The sequence below is a fragment of the Nicotiana sylvestris genome, chromosome 1 (genome assembly GCF_000393655.2).
Source record: "Nicotiana sylvestris chromosome 1, ASM39365v2, whole genome shotgun sequence".
In the NCBI taxonomy this organism is placed as follows: Eukaryota; Viridiplantae; Streptophyta; class Magnoliopsida; order Solanales; family Solanaceae; genus Nicotiana; species Nicotiana sylvestris.
Window position 1 is genome coordinate 27,909,970 of NC_091057.1, and position 7,290 is coordinate 27,917,259.

Sequence of the window (7,290 nt, forward strand, 5' to 3'; positions counted from 1 at the left end):
CTCGGATTCTGCTGTTAATCGCCATACAACTGGAAAACCCAAAACTGTAAGACCCCTAGCGGGCAGCCTCGGCATAACCAGATATATTCTACAAACTGTAAGACCTCAATAGGCATAGCAAACTATAAGACCTCAATAGGCATGGCAAACTATAAGACCTCAAAAAGCATGGAAAACTATAAGACCTCAATAGGCATGGCAAATTGTAAGACCTCAACAGGCATGAAAAATCCTGAAGTTTAGGCCATACATTGCATTTGTAAGAATCTCTAAAGGGCATAGCCTCTATGTAGACGCCTAAACTATCACTAGGGATCAAAAATGGCTATGGCCAAACGCATATGACTATGGTCAAAACGGCTGATACAGCCAAAATAACGCGACTCGGGGATGCCCGACTGTCGCTAAAAAATCGGTGGCCACTACTCCGAATATACTTCGGAAAGAATTGGTTAAAACAGGCTTCCCTCCACAGGCAAAAACGAGCTCTGACAACATCGGATCAAAAATGCAAGAACATCGATCTACTCGACCTACGAGCTATGAACCTTACGAGGTGCTCGAAACATCGCCGACAACGACTTGAAATCGAGGTTCCTCTAGAACCGACGACGGGTTAGGCAAAAATATTATAAAAGACCTTAATGAGCGAAATCGAAGCCTACAAAAAGCCCACGGGCAAAAATAGTGTAAGAGCCATTGTTGCCAGCTAAGCAAGACTAAGAGCCTCATACTGAAAGGTCTCTACAACCAAATAGCGTAAGAGCCACTATCGCCAGCTAAAAAATCTTGACAACTTGAGGATTAAAATGAGCTCGAATCGTAACCCGATTTGGAGACCGAATCCAAAATAGTTAACTATGCAAAGCCTCCGGGCCACATACTGGAACGTCTCAAACGACCAAATGGCATAAATGCCACTATCGTTGGCCAGGGAATCAAGGAAATTTACGGGTTGATTACAGCTTGAATCGCAACACGACTCGGAGACTGGACCCAAAAGCTACAATATGCCTAAGGGCACGGCATAAATGTCACTATCGCTGGCTGGGAATCAAGAAAATTTATGGGTTGATTAAAGCTCGAATTACAACGCGACTTGGAGACTGGACCCAGAAGCTACAACGTGCCTAAGGGCGCGGCATGAACACCACTGTCGCCAACCAAAAACTCAAAGAAATATAAGGGTCAATTAAAGCAGGAATCGCAACGGGACTCGGGAAATTGACCCAAAAGCTGCAATATGCCTAAGGGAATGACATGAATGTCACTGTCGCCAGCCGAGTAATCATCTGAACCAAGTGCCCATACGGTCACTTTGACCCAAATGCTCAAAAGCCATTATCATTCGCCCACGAATGCAGGAAAGAGCCTGAGGGTCGATTGAAGCGCGAGCCACCATGCAACTCGGGGATCAAGCCTAGACCGCCAGACCAAGCATGGAGGCCTCGACACCTGCTTACATCAAAAGTTGCGCTTAAAAGTCCCCGGTCTGCTCGATCAGTTCCGGACCTACGAGGATCCTACCAAACATTAAAACCAGCCCGCCCGGTCGAAAGTAATAACAATGAAAAAGGAACAGAAGAAACAACACTTCAAAATTCCTTCTTATAAAATTGCATACGCAGAAAAGGCGCACTCTCCATCTACTGGCATATTCCGCATATATCAGAAACGAAGCAACAAAAAATAGCAAAATCTACACTCTACGCTAAAAAAGGCATACGACTTGTCAAAAATTGCCCTCCGCAACTTCAGCGAGAAGTGACCAAGCGCCACGGTTATTCCCCTGGCTCAAGCCAATTTCTCCGGAAAAAAGGAGCCATTTGCACCAACCTACTCAAGTACCTCTCCTCGGAACCTGCGACGAACAAATCTCTCAATCCTTTTCTCTCGGTCGAAGGCTCACTGTAGTTCGGCTTGGGCATCGGTAGCACCCTTCATATGAATTTCCATATCCCGACCCGCCTTGGTTCGACTTAGTGTCACTTTGGCCTGAGCCTCAAATTATCTGGGCTCTAAAGATCAAATTCAAAGTTTCCCAGTCATACCCGACTGAAATTTAGCGCTGCCACAAAGGGAGTTGGACTTCGAAAGGCAAAGACCTTGTCCGAGATATTCCTCCCCTCAGAAGCTTGAGCCTACACTTGGGCCCTTAGCTCCCCATAAGCCACTCTGACGAAGTGCCCTTAAGCTACTCCGAAACCTCTACTTTTTCTGTAGCTAATATAAATGGGGGTTAGCCCTAAAGGTAGAATGGGGCAGAGCACGTCCTATAGAAATCCATCTGCTCCAACTAATAGCCCTCATAGTTTGGGCCCGTCACCCCGGAATCGAGGGCTCCAGAAACACCCGGCTCAATCGATGCATTCCCCTCGGAGGCGTAAAATGGCCTCACCTAGATAAAAGGCTCTGTCATATCAAACATCTCCCAGCCATCATTGTCTGCCTAAAAAACTACGACCCCACGGAGGAGGGGGCCACGTCCATGCTCGCAAAAGACCATCCGACACCAACAACGCCTACGATAGAGAAAGGAAAGGGCAGCTGCTGAATTCACCATCATCATAAATAAAGCCCGCAAAGCGCAGGCCGTACTGCCTGAAAGACATCCTTTCACCCCTTCAAACAACTAACGAAGGTTTTAAAGGTGTGGCACCAACACCTGGGAGGAACGATTCGCCTAAGCCCTGTCTCTGCCTTCCCCAAATAAAATAGCTATTGAAGGAAAATTCCGACGGCCCCCGAGGAAGCGAAAGCAACCTCATATTGCGTGTAAGAATAACGACGAAAAATTCAAAAACTACCAAAGGCACCAACCATCAGCATCGCACCCGGCGTCGGTGTGACAGTCAACCCCAGAAGCCTCCATCACGTTAAGATAAAGCACCGAAAGGCCAACAATGCCTTCGCCAACACAAGATAAGCACACAAAGGGCTCCACCAAAGGAAGCCATCCAACAAATACAGTTGCATCTTAAATATACGCTCATATGAAACAATCCCTCGATATCGATCTGGATGATCCTAATGCAGGCAGATCTTTACCCGGAAACTACATTCGAGAAGCAGCCATCGACACCCCTAAAAATCTGCCAGCCCTCGGTCAAGCCTCCCCTCAAAGACCACTACAAAGAACAAAAACACCACCTATGCCTTCACGGTAAAGGTCCAACGACCCAATGTTACTAGTCTTATTTTGGGTCGGGACATGAGAAACCCTACGCGGAGCCAGTTTATCAATCGAAAGCTCTATGAATCACCCAAATATAAGCAAACTCAGTCAATCTTGTACATTCTAAAAAGGGTTATCTACATCGAGATCAACAGGGACCCCCGGGTACCCGAAGATGACTTTCGTCCAGAATAACATCCCCGAAGCCCCCAAAATTCAATTCATAATCTCCAAACAATTCAGGGGCCCCGATAGCCCGGACCTATCGGAAAAAATGCTCGCACTCAAGTCAGATGTCGGCGCTCAGCAAATAAAAGAAGGCATTCAAAGAGCCTCAAAAAGCACGAAGGCATACAGAAACAAAGCAAAGTAAGGAAAGCAGAAGTCTGAAAAGGTTTGTTCATATTCATAAGAAATCCATAAACAATGGCCCATGAGGGGTCCTTATGTATGATTACAAATGCCTGCAAAGGGGATCATCATGCAAAAAAGAAATCCAAAGATAGGCAGACAGCGAAAGCCTAAGGGTCTAGCCTACTTTTTGTGAGACATCTCTATCGTCATCCCCTCGAGAATATGACCTCATAGACAATATCTTCCAAATCCAAGGCCCTCAGAGACCTCACCTCGTTTCTTTAGAATGGCATCTTCAAAAGGAAGATAGGTGAGGGAAGGAGACAAGAAGAGGCTAGGTGAAAAATTTGGCTGTCGAGAAGCCCGCCAAAACCAATCCCACCAAGCCACTTCTTGAGACGTTGCCTCGGCACGGGAGCAACAGCCAGCGGGAACCGCCACCACACCCCCCATGAATCCAAAAGGGGTGTAACGTGTCTAGCCAAGGGAGAAAGGTGAGCAGCGATGTATAATCTGAGCCCCCTCCTAAGCAGCGGTGCATAGTCCGAAAAATACCCCCCAGGGTCGGAAGAAATCGGCCATCCGCCTCATTGCCTCAAGCTAGCAATGATTGTAGCAACAACAATAGCAGTGGCAACAAGAATAGCAACAACAGCAACATCACGACGACACAACTCCGCCCAACCTAAAAGAGATCAAGAATGGAATCAAGGTGCATATGGAATAAATTCTTGAAGCCTAGGGCCTCGAACACTACAAAGTAGCGGAACTTCAAGATGGCATAAAAGGAAGGAGAGAAAGGTATCAAAGAAAGTTTGGGTAGAAGAGCCAGCCACGAGGAGCCCCATTTATAGGGAGGGCAGAACAACCGATGGTGCCATTACCGCCCTTGAAAAACGTAATGGCAAGCGCAATCAATGCGATCATAGAAGATGAACTAATAACAACGATATGACTCCAAGGCTTGTGACGTATTGGAAATCCCGAAGAAGCGGAAAGGTGGAGTACCTCGACACCTGTCAGAAGAGGATTGCACCATAGGCATAATGCCGCTACAGGAGATCATGGAATGATATGTATATACCGTTTCTTATCACTTACCTCCAAGAAACGCGGATACTATCTATGTGCGGTGAAAACCGAGGAACCTGTTTCCCCCTGACATAATGCTTCGAAGAGTGACCCCAGAAACACAGGATCTCGGGTCGTTTGCTTCCCTCGAAACCTATTGATGCTTTGCCAAGAATAACATCGGCTGTGACCCCAACGAGCGCAGGAATTCCCTGAGGAATGCACCCGGGGTCGATCAAATCTATCCAAACGGCTCGACGCCAGCCCTCTTACGACGTAAAACTAACGGGCTATCCCATCTCATTTTTATTTGTCATACTATGTATTTTTGTACTAAGTTTATGTGCCCCCTTTCTATAAAAAGGGGGTCACCAACACCTTATAAGGCAGAGCTCCAACTATCATATTCAAGTGCAATAATATCTTCTCTCCCTCTCTTCTCTAACAGTTGCGTATTCCCCTTGGCTCAAAGTGATTCGTCTCCAACCATTCTTCTTATCACTTGGTATTGGTCCGAGGCTTCCCCCGTATTCATTGCCTCTTAACTTATTCTTCATTGTATAACCTAATATTAGCCGAAAAGAGCACTATCTAATTGCATCTCTAACTATTATCCCATCCCCGACTGCCCTTCATAGTCCGAGATCGATAGCAATGCCGACCCCGAGGTCCCATCGACCATCTACGAGCTCGGGAAACATGCCCATTTGGTTTGATTACTGCCTCGCCTTAACTCGCATTTTACCATTACACTTCGCGTTTTTAGTATTAACTGTTTTAACAACTAGCTCGAGAATAGATCACGTATTTTTAGAGTCCCATTTACAAATTTAATTGTTGTTACCATTTTCATAGTAAACACATATCCCTAGGACGACCTCCTATTGGTTGGCCTCCACCTTTAGCGGCCTGGCCTCTACCTCTAATGGGATGACCCCTACCTCTAGCTCCTTAACCCCTACCTCTAGCTGGCTGCAGGCAGTGCCGGAATCATGGCACGAGAACTCTATTGCTACGACTGAACACCCACTAATCTGGGACAGGTCCTCCGGACATGCCCATACTCACCACAACCAAAGCATCCATCTGAATACTACGACTGAGAAAACTAACACTGACCTTGATGGGCCGGCTGACCACGATAATAGCTCTAAAGAGGAGATACTCTAATAGGAGCTGGAGGTGCACTATAAGTTGGTTGCCTTGAAGGAGGTACATAAAGACCACGACCCCCTAAAGCTCCTTGGGATGTCTGAAGTGCTGAATGAAATGGCCTGGGATGATGGACCCTACCAAAATTACCCCAACCTCCAAATGAGGCCACACTAAATCCACCGGAGTGACGAGGCCTCTTGTCAGACCCCTGACCACTCCCCTGAGCTAAAACCATCTCAACTCGTCAGGACATATTGGCTGCATCTTCGAAAGAAATCTCACTCCCTGTCTCCTTAGCCATCTGCAATCTGATAGGCTAAACAAGTCCCTCAATAAACCTCCACACCCTCTCTTTTATGGTGGGAAGTATAAGAAGAGCATGACGGGCCAAATTAACAAATTTGGTCTCGTACTAATTGACATTCATAGAACCTTACTGAAGGCGCTCGAACTACCTCTGATAGTCCTCTCTCTGAGTGATAGGAAGATACTTCTCAAAGAATAGCTGCGAGAACTAGTCCTAAGTGAGAGCTGGTGATCTAGCTGGTCTAGCCAAACAATAATCCTTCCACAATTTCTTGGCGGAACCTGACAGACGAAAAGTAGCAAAGTCGACCCCATTTGTCTCCACTATCCCCATGTTTCGTAAAACCTCGTGAAAACTCTCTAAATAGTCTAGGGGATCCTGTGAAGATGTACCGCCATAGGTAGTGGTGAAAATCTTGGTAAACATGTCTAATCTCCACAAAGCATCAGAAGACATAGCTGATCCATCAAGGGTCTGTGCTACAACACTCGACGGAACTTCCCCAACTGGCTGAGCTACTGGAGTCATCTGCTCTGAAGTGTGAGTAGCGGGAGTTTGTGCTCCTTCCCCAGCCCAAGAGACGACTGGTACTACAAGGAACGTACCGTCCTAAGTAACACTCTCCATAAGGCCCACTAGACGGACCAAAGCATCCTGAAGTACCGGGGTAGTTATGAACCCCTCTGGAAACTGAGCTGGCCCCGTTGGAATGGTTTGGGCCGGAACCTCATCATCAAATTATACCTGAGGCTCCACCGCTAGTGCTACTGCTCGAGCTCTAGGCCGAGCCATGCCCTGCCTCGGCCTCTAGCACGGCCTCAGCCTCATACTATGCCCCTCGCAGGAGCTGCCACTAGGGCTCAGGCTGTTGATCAGCTGATGAAGCGGTACGTGTTCTAATAACAACTAAATGAGCGGAAGTACATGTTTAAATGATTATCCTTATACTATTAGCAAAACGGAAATAGTTACCACCAAGAAACCGGTGTCACAACTCATGAACATTCTATGAATACTACACGTAATGATTTGAAGAAAAGTACATTTGTCTCGAAAGAAGATAAAAACATAAATGTAAAACATATAAGGGGATGCCAAGGCTTGCGGACGCCTGCAGGACTACCTTGGGTCTCTTGAGTAAAATATCAGTAACCGACCTCTCGATCAGCCTCTACCATCTCCGAAATCTACACGGAAAGTGCAGAGTGCAGTATCAGTACAACCGGCC